At 49.9% G+C, this 14,263-nt stretch overlaps 1 protein-coding gene across 10 annotated transcripts in view; it reads right to left on the bottom strand.

Annotated features, from left to right (window-relative positions):
- The window catches only part of Cux1 (cut like homeobox 1), a 422,843-nt gene that overhangs the window by 377,237 nt on the left and 31,343 nt on the right, over positions 1 to 14,263 (bottom strand). The gene's annotated exons all lie outside the window — the stretch shown is intronic.

Raw genomic sequence — 14,263 nt, 5'->3', positions numbered from 1 at the left:
TTTTGCTTCATGAACGTGTGTGCTTGAGTGTTGCATGTTCCTATGTGCAGATTCACATGTGTGCTCATCCATGTGGAAGCCAGAGGATAACCTTGGGGATCATTCGTTGGAAACACTATCCACCTCTTTTGAGACAAGGTGTCTCATTAGCCTGAAATTTTCCAATTTAGGTTGACTTGCGAGCCCCAGGGATTCTCTTGTCTCTGCCTCCCAACCCCTGGGATGACAAGCCAATACCACACCTACCCTTTTATTCATGTAGGTGCCAGGCACGGAACTCTTTGCAAGCACTTTACTGACTGGGCCATCTCCCCAGCCCCTGTGTGCATGCAGATATCTGTGTGTGTTAAAATCTGATTTGGAAGCCGGGCGTGGTGGCGCACACCTTTAATCCCAGCACTCGGGAGGCAGAGGTAGGAGGATCACCATGAGTTCAAGGCCACCCTGAGACTACAGAGTAAATTCCAGGTCAGCCTGGGCTAGAGCAGGACCCTACCTCAAGAAAAAAAAAAAATCTTACTTGGAGATATACAATGAATGTATGTGGATGAACTAAGATATAATGTCTGGACTATTTCAAAATTAGGCTGAGTTGAGGATGACAAAGTTCAGATAGAACAAAGCTGACCATGAGTAATAGATGCTGAAGCAAATAGTGGGCTCACAGGACTGATTACACTGTCTGCTAGGGTATATATTTAAAATCGCCCAAAATAACAACAAAAAACAAAAGTCTGGGGACTTAGCTCAGTAGTAAAGCCTTTGATTAACATAAAGAACAAAAAAAATTTTAAAAAAATAGGGCTGGAGGGATGGCTTAGCTGTCAAGGCATTTGTCTGCAAAGCCAAAGAACCCAGGTTCAATTCCTCAGGACCCACGTTAGCCAGATGCACAAGGGGACGCACATATCTGGAGTTCATTTGCAGTGACTAGAGGCCCTAGCACGCCCATTCATTCTCTCTCCCTTTCTCCCTCCCTTCTTCCCTCTGTCTCTGTCAAATAAATAAATTAAATTAATTAATAAAATAAAAGTACTGCTGTAAAACAAGTATATAGACCAGAATCCAAGGTTTCTAGACCAACTTTCCAAAGGATCTTCGTTCCTTCTGATCTCTAAATTTTGGGTATGATGTTTCAGAACACACGTAGATGACCTGTAAAATGTCAGAAAATCAACAGGACGGCCCCCACCTGTGACGCCCAGTGACGGAGGCACTGTGGGGTGTATCATGTCAGAAGCAAGCCCAGCTCGCAGGGTCAATCCGGTCACTGAAAGTGCTAAGCAGGAGAGCTCAGCTCTGTTACAGACAAGTGGAACAGAGGGCAGGCGAGAGTCCTGAGACTGCCCAGCTTTACACTGGCCTTCTCCAGAACCTTCTGGGGCTTGTGTTGGGCCTCGGCAGATCACACTGCATAAGCAAGAGGCCCAGCTGAAGGGCAGGCGGGTGGTTTCATCTACAGCCTGGTCTCATGAGCAAAGAGAACTCAACAGAAGGCTCACTTCCTCCATGGCAGGGCACAATGCACCACACAAACCTTCCTGGGACGGCCAACACAGGAGGCTGCTGGGGTTCACTGGTCAGCAAAGCCAGCCAGAGCCCCGCAAGCTCCAGGTTTGGTGAGAAACTCTGGTCTTGAGGAAATAAGTCAGAAGAGCCATGAGTCTGGTCTCCACACTCTTGTGCATGGGTCATACAACTGCACACACACGTGTGTGTATACCTCATGTGCACGCACACAGGAAAAAAAAATAGTGTAAATCCAGAATCAGAGAAAAAAGTCCCAAGGAAATGAATCACAGAGTTTATGTGATGATTGCCCTGGTAGTGGGATTCCTGGTGATTGACACAGACCACTAGCCAGCCTGGGCATGTGAAAAATTTCACGCATGCTTCAAGGCACAGCAATAGCATTACCACCAGATGCAACTGGTTCGGACTTGCTCTCGGCCCCACCCCTGCCTCTATAGCAAGAACCCCCAGAGCTCCACCTGCCCTAACCTTGCTGAAGTCAGAGCCATGGGGACTACCCTTCCCTGCCAGGCAGGGGGCCCCAGGGGTACAGTCACCACCAGAACCAGCTGGGCACGCCCCCAGTAGTCTGCGAAACTCAAATGACCATGTTTTGGTTGCAGAGGTTTGGGTGGGAATGGTTTGTGAATCGAACACCTGTTACTGTCTCTACAAAGAACTGCTGCGACGTGTTTTGAGCGAGCCGTGTGAGCCACAGACTCCAGCTCACGTGACACCATCGGAAAGGGCCAGAAAGATGACCCAGAGCCCACATGCAACAATCAAGGTGGTCACAGCCAAAGAAAAGCATCCAAAGTCTCACAGCCAGCGGTGACGGGCAGATATGGACACTAACTCCTGTCTACCTGCCTCCTCCAAGCACAGAGCTGGGCGAGTGCATCCAGGGCCAACAGAAGTCAGGATTTCTACTCACTCTGAGACATGAGATGCGCAGAGTCCGAAGTTACTGTGTGATTCCCCTGGCTCACAGAGGAGACAAGGAAGGCTGCCAGCACAGATGAGGCGGCCCTGGTCCCTGCACTGGTAAAGGGTAGATGGAGGGCACACTGGACCTTCTCATCCCCACTGCAAAAACTCCTCCATGGTGTTCGGCTGTGTATGCGGTGTGATAATGGTATGTGTCTTCAAAGAGCAGTGCCTGGGGCTGGAAAAATGGCTTAGTGGTTGAGGCGCTTGCCTACAAAGCCAAAGGACTCAGGTTCGATTCCCCAGGACCCACTAAAGCCAGAGGCACAAGGGGGCGCATGCATCTGGAATTCCTTTGCAGTGGCTGGAGGCCCTGGTGCGCCCATTCTCTTGCTCTCAAATAAAGAAAAATGAAAATAAATAAAATATAATTTTTTTACAAAGAGCAGTGCCTGTTAGAGACTTGTGCTGCAGGCTAGGGGCATGGCTCAGCAGCAGAGCACCTATCTAGAATCCCCCCTCCCCCACCCCCCCACCCCCTACCCCCGTGAGGGGCTGGGGCGTGGCTTAGTAGGAGGGGAGTGGGGAGGGAGAGGGGAGGGGATAGAGGGGAGGGAAGAGGGCACCAACTGTTCCTGTGTTAAAAGCACTGCCCATAAAGTCTTATGGTTGGAAAGGAGAGAAAGAGGAACAAAGAACAAGGGCTCAGAGAAAAGTTCATTGAACAAGTTATCAAGTTAGCAGCAAGAACAAGCCATGTCAGTATTAGATCAGTAAATCACCATTCTGGCAAAAAAAAAAAACAAAAAACATGGTATTTCCAAATGTTTTGATGACAGATGGATCAAACCCGCCAATATTTGACAGTAATAAATACAGTGATTTAAGGAAAAAAAAAATAGGGAGTGACCTTACAGTCCACTGAAATATGCCAAATAAGGCAAACTTCGAGCGGGAGGAAATGGAAAAGAACAGCTAATATTTGGCAAGCTTCCCTTATGATCAACAAATTAAAATGTTAAGGAAGCAATTTGTTGAGAAAAGATATTTTTAAAAAGGAGCTGAATCATGCAGGTTCAGCCCCGGATATGGTCAATTGGTAATTTTAAATCATTTTTTTTAAGTTAATGTTTGCAGCCTCCAGAAATGGCACTTAAGACAAGGCAGAGTTCATCGTAAGCCCTCCTGCCTACAGCTCAGGTGGGACGGGTGGGCGGCGGGAGGCCGCTCGGCCCTCCAGCTCCAGTGGTCCTGGTAGTCACTTCAGGGACATGATCATGAAAGCAAGCCCGGCCCGCAGTGGGGTTCCAGCTTCCACAGACTTGCTGGTGGCCAAACCTTTCCAGTCATTAGCCATTCCAACCTTCAAATCTAGAAAGCCGAGTGGTACCGATTTTCTTCAATTACGGAAACTTCTAGGGCTGGGGAGTGGCTCAGCGGGTAAGGTGCTTGCCACACAAGCATGAGGACCTGAGTTTGGATCCCCAGCACCCACATCAAAGCCAGGCGGGGTGGCTCATGCCCTCCAGGGAGGTAGAGAGAGAAGGATCCCTAGGGATCCCAGTGAACTGTTGAGTTCGGGGCTCCGTAATAGACCGCGTCTCAAAACGTGAGGTGGAGGCAGCTGTGCTTGCCTGACAAGCAGCAAGGCCCCGGGTTTGATCCCCAGCACTGTAAAACTAAATAACTAACTTAGCGTTCCTTGGGCATGGAGCCTCGTGCCTTGAATCCCAGCACTCTGGCGGCTGAGGTAAAAGGATCGCCTAGAGTTCAAGACCAGCCTGGGCGGCAGGGTGGGTTTCCAGGTCGGTCTAGGCTGGGGGGTGGCTTGGTGGATAAGGCACTTGTCACGCAAGCATGAGGACCTGAGTTCAGGTCTCCAGAGCACACACACGAGCTGGAGGCTGCGGTGGGCATCTGCAAGCCCTGCGTCTGCATGAGCAGGGAGGCAGAGACCAAACTTCCAGAAGCTCATAGGGCAAGAGCCTCAAATAAGGGGAGGGCAAGGACTGACCTCCGCACGTGTGCATGGCACATGAGGCCAGTCTGAGCGACAGGAGACCCTGTCTCAAACACAAAGCGCACTGTGGCTCTCGGGGTCAAAGTGCACCCTTGTTAAGCCAGGCTGCTCTCAACCAGCTATTCAACCAAGCATGCAGCCAGCACCTATTGTCCTCAGTGCTGAGAACAAAGTCCTGATTTGCCGGTGGGGGTGAGGTGGGGGGGTCATGTGTTCAGGGGAGGGGAAAGAAAGAGGCTGGTTTTATAAATAGCCCAACAACATGTGAAGAGAAGGGGGAGAGGGGCAGGTCATGGTGCATTATCACACAGCATAGCCTGGGACACTCTGGAAATCTAAGCAGAGACGCAGGGAAGGACAGAAGCGGAAGTCAGCCTGTGAACCCCACCACCACCTCCCCGAAAACCAGAAACTGAAATGCCTGGGACCAAGCCTCTAGCCACTTGTTTGGTGGTCGACTACAGTGGCTTCATTGCAACCTGTACTTATATTGTGATCATGATTTGATGGACTCCAGTCCTCAGTAACAACTCAAACACAGTGTTCGTTTTGTAGTAAAACCACACTGGCCGGGAGTGGCGGCGCACGCCTTTAATCCCAGCACTCGGGAGGCAGAGGTAGGAGGATTGCTGTGAGTTCGAGGCCAGTCTGAGACTACATAGTGAATTCCAGGTCAGCCTGGCCTACAGTGAAATCCTACCTCGGGGAACACACACACACACTCACACACACACTCTGAAGAGTCAAGGAGATGGCTCAGCGGATAAAGCACTTGCCCCAAAAGCATGAGGACCAGAATCCGGGTCTCTAGCACCCAAGGGCACATGTGGCGGCCCACCTGTAATCCTACAGCTCGGGAGGCAGAAACAGATCTCTGAGGCCAGCTTGCTGGCTAAATCAGTGAGCTCTGGGTTCAAGTGCAAGAGCCTGTTTCAAAAGACAAGGTGGAAAACAACTGAAGGAGATATGTGACCTCAACCTCTATATGCACCTGCACAAACATACACACACACGCACACACACAAAACCATGGAGCAAGTGCCTGGGTTGTATGCGTTCTTGGCTTTAATACAACCGGCTGGGGTCTTGGGTGTATGCTGTCACTTGGCAGTAGACCCACACTACTTGATGGCCTCAAGGCCATCCAGAAGCTACCACGGCCTAGGCGGCTTTAACGTAAACAAACATTCAGCTACGCCAAGTACTGCTGGCATAGTGGCCCTGTGCCCATGGAAGAAAGACAACTGGGTGCGACAGGGTAGTTTTCCAAACAAGTAAGGCACCAACAGATTCAGCAGCTCTGTTGCCCCTCGATTCATGACAAATCAGCTACTGGCCAAAGGCAAGTTCTGTCCAGCCCCCAGCCCCTCCCATGTTGGTGGTTTATTATCTGGCCCAGAAAAATTATCACCTCCACCTTGGGAGCCAGATTCAGGGACCCCCAGAGGCAGAGGTTGGCTCAACGAGTCGACTTGGTGGGTTTCCTAGCTGCCAATGCTCATGCGTCAGTCTGGCTGGCTGGCTGGGCTACTGGCCAGTCTGAGTTGCTACTGGAGCCGGGCGTGGTGGCGCACGCCTTCAATCCCAGCACTTGGGAGGCAGAGGTAGGAGGATTTCCATGAGTTCAAGGCCACCCTGAAACTATATAGTGAATTCCAGGTCAGCCTGAGCTAGTGAGACCCTACCTCAAAACAACAACAACAACAAAAATGAGTCGGCCATGGTGGCGCATGCCTTTAATTCCAGCACTTGAGAGGCAGAGGTAGGGGGATCACTGTGAGTTCAAAGCCACCCTGAGACTACATACTGAGTTCCAGGTCAGCCTGGGCTAGAGTGAGACCCTACCTCGAAAAACCAAAAAAAAAAAAAAAAAAAGAGTTCAAGGCCACCACAAGACTACATAGTGAATTCCAGGTCAGCCTGGGCCAGAATGAGACCCTACCTGGAAAAAACAAAATCAACAACAACAACAAAAAACTACAAACTACCAGAAAGGGGAGGCGGGGAGGCTACAAAAAACAAATTAAAACACACACACACACACACACACACACACACACACACACACACACACACAGACCTCTTTAACAATGCAAAGCAATCACCAAGTCACTCTGACAACCTCACTGCAGCCAAACTGTCCTTCCCTCCTTCTCTCATTTTTCTATGGAGACAGTTCCTCGGAGGTGTTGTTGGGAAGGCGGGCTAGGGAGACAGGGTCTCCCCGTGGCCTGGAAGCGTTCAGCCTCCCGCCGTGTTGCAGGGGGCTGCAATCCCAGTTTACAGGGTTAAGTTCCGTCCCCTGGCTCTGCCTGACTCAAACCTCCCCAGGCTGCGCTTAATTCAAAACAGCTGATTTCAGAGGCCAGCCCAGCCTCATTTTTCATGCTAGTCCTCATCAGAGAAATGCCGCACAGCAGCGGTGAAAGGCCCTTCGGTGTCGAAAACATCTCTTCGGTGTTGAAAGGGGGATGAAAGCTATGCATTTTGACTCTGAAGGAAAAAAAAAAAAAAAAATTCCCTTATATTTCTTTTTGTGTCTGTGTGTGTCATTTGCATGTAGGTCTGTGCGCATGTTCGTGTGTCTGCATGAGGGCACGTGTGTGTCACGGCGCACATGTTTAGGTCGGAGGACACCCTGAATCCTGAATGTGGGTTCGTGCCTCCCACCTGGTTTGAGGCAGGGTCTCTCATTCTCTGCTGCTGTCGGGCTGGCTGGCTAGCTCCAGAGCTTCTGGAAAGTGCTCCTGGCTCCTCCTCCCTTCTCACTTTGGTAGACACAATGAAACTGCAGATGTTCCCCATGGCGTCTCGGGTTTGCATGGATTCTGGGGATCAAAACTCAGGGATTCGTGTTTGCATGGCAAGGAGCCATCTCCCCAGTGGATACTCCAAACACATGACATTTGATCTAATGCTATGCCTATGGGTATGTGAGGCCCTGTGGCAATCAGAGAAGCTGGCCAGGCACCTAGAAGAGGGACAAAAACAGGACCCCGGGGAGTGTGACTCGTGGTGGAGTAAGAGCAGAAAGAAATACGGGGCAGGACTGGTGAGATGGCTCAGCGGTTAAAAGCGCTTGCTGGAAAAGCCTGACGTCGGTTCAATTCCCCAGGACCCATGTAAAGCCAGATGCCCAAGGTGGCGGATGTGTCTGGAGTTCATCTGCAGTGGCAAGAGGCCCTGACACATGCCTACCCATCCTTTCTCTCTCTTTCTGTCTCTCTCTCCTTCCCTCCCTCAAATACAAAAGGAGAAGAAGAAAAAGAAAAAGAAATACAGAGCAGACTCCCAAACTTCGGAGACAACATTCTGGCCTGGGAGCACACAGGCTGGTGTCTATGTGCTGGAAAGATCTGAAGGGCTTCCTCTGAACAGAAACAGACCCAGGGTTTGGGAGCTCAAGGAGGAAGGAGGTGCTGGCGGTGGGGGGGGGGGTGCAGGACACAGGAAGCTGTGTAAGTAGGGGGAACGCAGAGGTGACAGCAGGCGACAGAACACAGAAATGTGGGGGAGCCGGGGAGGGGGCAAGAATAGACCGCAACAGAAAATTGGCTTCAAGAAGGCAGTTTTGGTTTGAAGATGCTGAAGGTCCCAGCGTGGAAGGGAAACGGCGAGGCCCCTGGGGGAGTCGGCAGGAGGCTTCGTGCCTCTGGGGTAGAGAAGGGCATCAGAGCTGGAGACCCACTTGAAGTTGACCTAAAGGGCCTATTACAAACCACGACCTGGGGGAGGAAGCCTTCTCTCCCCAGCTGCAGGAAACATTAGTGTCTACTTCCATTAGGAATTTGTGCCCTAAAACCTTCCCCAGCTATGGCGGTGGGGGTGAAATTCCTCTGCTCTGGTCACTATTTTGTAAAGGCTGCCTCAGTTTCTAATATGCACCGGATGTAGCACTTTCAAGCCTAGTTAAGGGTGTAATCACCAAGGCCGAAGATGTAGCACAGTAGGCAGATTGCTTCCTCGCATGCACAAGGCACTGGTTCTATCCCCATCACCCCCATAAGATGGGAGTGAAAGTGAACGCCTGTAACCCCACCACTTGGCAGGTGAAGATAGGAGGATCACAAGTTCAAGGTCATCATCAGCTACATAGGGAGTTTAAGGCCTGACTGGACTACATGAGATTCTGTCTCAAAAAAACAAAAATAAAAACAAATGAAAAGAACAGACCATAATAATGAAACACTCAGAGAACAAGAACGGAAACAGGCATTCAAAAGGGGTTGGGGTGGCTGGGACGCTGCACCCATGCGGAGGAACGGGCGGGATGGGCGAGGGAGCTGCTTGCCCGGAGCCCGGCGGCCCGCGCCACGGTGACGGAGACCCTCGCTGACGATGCTCCACGACAGCAAAGCAGAAATCGGGGAGCTGCCCAGAGCCCGACACCGGAGTCCACTTAAAGCACACCCGCCACGGCTCCGGGGATCTTGCACAAGAGGGGGGCGGGAAGGTTGTAAGAGCCACAGAGTGGGAGGGAAGGGCCAGAGGTCTCCCCCACTTTACAATGCCCGCCTGATGCTCTCACGTCTCAGAACCCACAAGCCCATGGTGAACAGCAGCAGTGCCCTGGGCAGAGTGGGGGCAGGCAGGAGTGATGGCACCAACACGCCATGTGTCCGTACAAAGTTTCTACTTAATATTAAAAAAAAAAATACCAGATTGAATAAAAAGTTGAGGCGGGGCTGAGAATGTAGAGTCCTTGCCTATTATGTACGGAGGCGTGGGTTCCAGCCCCAGCACCACGTGAACTGCGCAGGACAGAAATCCTGACATCCTATTCTAACCCCAGCACTTGGGAGGGAAAGGTAGTTAGATCAAGAATTCAGGGTAGTGCCAGGCGTGGTGGCGCACGCCTTTAATCCCAGCACTAGGGAGGCAGAGGTAGGAGGACTGTCGTGAGTTCGAGGCCACCCTGAGACTCCATAGTGAATTCCAGGTCAGCCTGGGCTAGAGTGAAAACAAACAAACAAAGAATTCAGGGTCAAGGCTGGAGAAATGGCTTAGCGGTTAAGCGCTTGCCTGTGAAGCCTAAAGGACCTGGGTTAGAGGCTCGATTCCCCAGGACTCACATTAGCCAGATGCACAAGGGGGCACATGCATCTGGAGTTCGTTTGCAGTGGCTGGAGGCCCTGGTGCACTCATTTTCTCTCTCTCTCTCTCCCCTCCTCTTTCTCTCTCAAATAAATAATAAACAAAAAAATTTTAAAGAATTCAAGGTCATTCTCAGCTACATAGCAAGTATGAGATCAGCCTGCTCAGCTTATCTCCAAATAGTAATAATAAAGCTGGAGAGATGGCTTAGTGGTTAAGGCACTTGCCAGCAAAGCCAAAGGACTCAGGTTCAATTCCCCAGTAACCACATAATGCCAGATACACAAGGGGCACATGTGTTTGGAGTTTGTTTGCAGTGCCTAAGAGGCCCTGGTGTGCCCATTCTCTATCTGCCTCTGTCTCTTCTCAAACAAAAATAATAATTATTATTATTATTATTACTGGGCTGGGGAGATGGCTCGGCAGTTAAAGACATTTGCTTGCAAAGCTTGATAGCCTGGGTTTAGCCCAAGTTCAAAACCACAATATCCACGTAAAAGTCAGATGTACAGAGTGGTGCGTGTATCTGGAGTATGTCTGCAGCAGCAAGAGGCTCTGATATGCCCATTCTCTCTCCTCTCTCTTCTTCCTTGCAACTATATAAATAATTTAAAATAATAATTAATGGTAATATGAAAAATGAAAAACTTAGCACACTGGTTCATGCAGGGTGATAGCATCGCAATATCACCAGCTCAGAAGACAGAGGACCTAACAGTCATGCCAAGCCCCACTTTCATGAAATCTAGAAGAACAGCAAGACCTTGAATGGCCATGGAAGCTACTGGAGAGAACAATTAAGGAGGCTTCTGAAGGCCCAGGGCAAGGGGAGCCTGGACACAGGGGATTTCCAATCCCGAAACCTTTCCAACCTGGGACTTAAGGGCAGGAAGAGTGCCCCAAATGAGTCTGGAAGGATGAAGCCAGAGAGCTCAGTAGGCCCTATAATGATGGGCAGAGGAGACCAGCAGAGAAGACAGCCACATGCGCCAGGGGGATCAAGACAGGTGTCCTCAAGGACGACAAATATGAGCTTCTGAGGTGATTCCACGTTTTAAGCAATTATGTGGACAGCGGAGATGGCTCAGTGGCTGAGTGCAGACCCACATGCTTGCTGCACAAACATGAATATCTGAGATCATCCCCGGCACCCACGAAAAAGCCAAGCATGGAGGTGCACGTCTGTGGTCCCAGTGCTGGGGAGGCAGAGACAGGAAGACCACTGGGAATAGGTGGCCAGCCAGTCGAGCCAATTCAGCAAACTCCTAGGAGACCCTACCTCAAAAGTAAGTGGAAAAGGTTAAGGAAGACATCGGGTGTCAACTTCGGGCTTCCACACACATGCCCGTATGCATGCGCACCCATGAACATGCACACACAGATACAGCTTCTGCTGCTGGAGGAGAGTTTAGGGCTAAATGAGGAAACACACACAGAAAATTATTTATAGATAATTTTTATTTTAAAATAAAATACACAAGAGGTAGGCTATAGAAGGGGGGTTGTTTTGGCTCCTTAAACAATTCAAACAGTGATGGTTAAGGTACAAGGACCACATGAAAAAGTATGAACTCTGAAGTAGGCATAGTGGCACACGCCTTCCATGCCTTTAACCCCAGCACTCAGGAGGCAGAGGTAGGAGGATCACCATGAGTTTGAGGCCACCCTGAGACTACGTAAATTCTAGGTCAGCCTGGGCTAGCATGAGACCCTATCTCAAAAAAAAACAAAATGAAGTATTAATTCTGCCCTCCGTCTTGCCCCAAGGCCTCTCACATCCATGACCTATTTTCTCCACATAGTAACTGGGTGGCCCTGATCTAGGCTCCAAATGACAGGTAGGGAAGGCTTCCGGCCTCAGACCTGCCAAGGGCTGCTTGGGGCTGTCAGACCAAAGCCCAGTCAGGATGCCCAGACATACATGAGCTCATATACCTGTGCTACGGGGAATCCCACCAGCCCTTACTGGGAACTGAGTTCCTTTTGCCTTGCAACCAAAAGTGTTTTGCCAGCAAACTTTCTCACTTGGCTTCTGAAATCCTCCCTGATCCACAGTCTGGGCAAGTATTTAATATTTCCTCCCAATTTCCTACATATGCATAAGGCAGATCAACATGTGATTTTTATATATTTTATTAATTTTTTTGTTCATTTTTATTTATTTATTTGAGAGTGACAGAGAGAGAAAGAGGCAGGTAGAGAGAGAGAGAGAATGGGCGCGCCAGGGTTTCCAGCCACTGCAAACGAACTCCAGACACTCGCGCCCCCTTGTGCATCTGGCTAACGTGGGTCCTGGGGAACTGAACCTCGAATTGGGGTCCTTAGGCTTCACAGGCAAGCACTTAACCGCTAAGCCATCTCTCCAGCCCTTATATATTTTATTTTTATTTATTTATTTGACAGAGAAAGAGGGAGAGGGAGAGGGGGAGAGAGAGAGAGTATGGGCGTGCCAGGGCCTCCAGCCACTGCAAACAAACTCCAGACACATGTGCCCTCTTGTGCATCTGGCTAACGTGGGTCCTGGGGAATCGAACCTGGGTCCTTTGGCCTTGCAGGCAAATTTAACCGTTAAGCCATCCCTCTGGCCCCAACATGCGTTTTGTAGGAACTGCCTATTCAGACAAGAGAGATGTTTCAGGTTATGTGACATAGGAGGGAGCCCTACATAAGCCACCGTGTCCCTTCTTCCAGAGCCCACCTGAGTTCCCCCTGGAGAAAGGACCCAAAAACAAAACAAAAAAACCTGAAATGACTACAGAACAGCCCAAACCTGCTACCACAAAGGAACACCTACTTGGAAAGCATCTTCAAGGTTCTGGCCAAGAAAACAAGGCTCAGAGCCGGGCATGTAAGTCACATGTCCCCAAAGCTGTGCTGTGCTCCCTCCCAACTGCCAGCAACCCTCAAGACAGCTCAAGGCCCTGAGACAGCCTTCCTTGCTCATAAGTACCGTGGGTGGGCTCTGTAACCCGTGGTCCTCTTGTCTGCACAAGAGCAAAACTACTAGAAACTGTTCTTGGGGCTGGGGCGGGGGGAGTTGAGTGAGCAAAGGGCTGGCCTCACAAGTCTGAGTTTGCTTCCAAGTACCCACGTAAATGTCAGAATGTAGTGGTATACGCCTGTAATCCCAGTGCCATGGAGACAGGGACAGAAGGATCCCTAGGACCCGCTGGCTGGTCAGTTTCAGGCCAAAGAGAGGCCTGTCTCAATGGAAGTGGGTGGCGGTCCTGAGTCTGACGCACCTAAAGTTGTCTTCTGGCCTCTGCATACATGTGGACACACGCGCACGTGCACCCACACATACACGAATGAACAGGCACACATATTAAAGAGACAAATTGTGGGCTGGAGGGATGGCTTAGCGGTGAAGGCGCTTGCCTGTGAAGCCTAGAGACCCAGGTTCGATTCCTCAGTACCCATGTAAACCAGATGCACAAGGTGGTGCACACGTCTGGAGTTTGCTTGCGGTGGCTACAGGCACTGATGTGCCCATTCTCTGTCTCTCTGTGCCTCTCAAATAAACAAAGAAATAAAATATTGTTTTAAAGAAGAGAAATTGTTATCTTGCCGATTAAGCAATGGAGCCTTGCTGTGCACAGAAGAGACAAACTCAGAGCTCAGTTCGGCCTCGGTGGAGGCCTAGCAGGAAGAAACACACATGATCACAACAGTAAGAATTACGACGCTTCCTCTGAAGATGGCTTTCACCATCGGAGCCCAAGAGCACTTCCGCTTTGAAAAATCTCGCTCTTGAACAGGAAGTCTGCCTCCACACACTCAAAGCCACAAGGTGTGATACGAGATGACTCACACACTTTGCATTTGCCACTGAGCCCTAGAGGTAAAAGCGCTCATACCCGGGAAGCTGGATCAGACCTTCAGATGCACTGTACGGGACTGGGGTGCGGCTCAGCTCGTAGAGCGCTTGCCTGGTGTGCACGAAGGCCTGGGCTCCATCCCCAGTTCTGCAGAAACCAGACATGGCAGCCCCAGCTCTCAGGAGCTAGAGGCAGGAATGTCAGGACTGCAAGATCATTCATTCTCCATTACTTACTGAGTTTGAGGCCCGCCTGGCCTCCATAAGGCCCTGTCTTCAACAAAATAAATAAATAGGGCTGGAGGGATGGCTTAGCGGTTAAGGTGTTTGCCTGCAAAGCCAAAAGACCCAGGTTCAATTCCCCAAGACCCACATAAGCCAGATGCACAAGGGGGCACATGCGTCTGGAGTTTGTTTGCAGTGGCTGGAGGCCCTGGTATGCCCATTCTCATTCTGTCTCTTTCTCTCCCCCTCTTTCTCCGTCAAATAAATAAATAATAAAATATTTTTTAAAACCTTTAAATTAAAAATAAACAAACAAACACACAAAATCCTTCTACAAAACAAGCTACCTTGACAAGTCGGCAGATTTTTTTTTTTAAATCACACAAGAGAGAAAAAAATATCTAGGAAAAAAGTTTAAAAGCTAAAAAATATATATCTAGGGCTGCAGAGGTGCTCAATGGTTAGGGGCTCTTGCTTGTAAAGCCTGATGATCCAGGTTCAATTCCCCAGGACCCACATAAAGCAAGATGTTCAGAATGGCGCATGTATCTGGAGTTTATTTACAGTGGCAAGAGGCCCTGGTGTACCCTAAATTCTCTCTCTCTCCTTCTTCTCCCTCTATCTCATAAACAAATTAATTAAAAATATCTACCAAAGAGTTAAAAAGA

Source organism: Jaculus jaculus, chromosome 2 (assembly GCF_020740685.1).
Source record: "Jaculus jaculus isolate mJacJac1 chromosome 2, mJacJac1.mat.Y.cur, whole genome shotgun sequence".
NCBI lineage: Eukaryota > Metazoa > Chordata > Mammalia > Rodentia > Dipodidae > Jaculus > Jaculus jaculus.
Note: the sequence above shows the minus strand (reverse complement) of the source record. Positions and strands in the feature narration are given on the sequence as shown.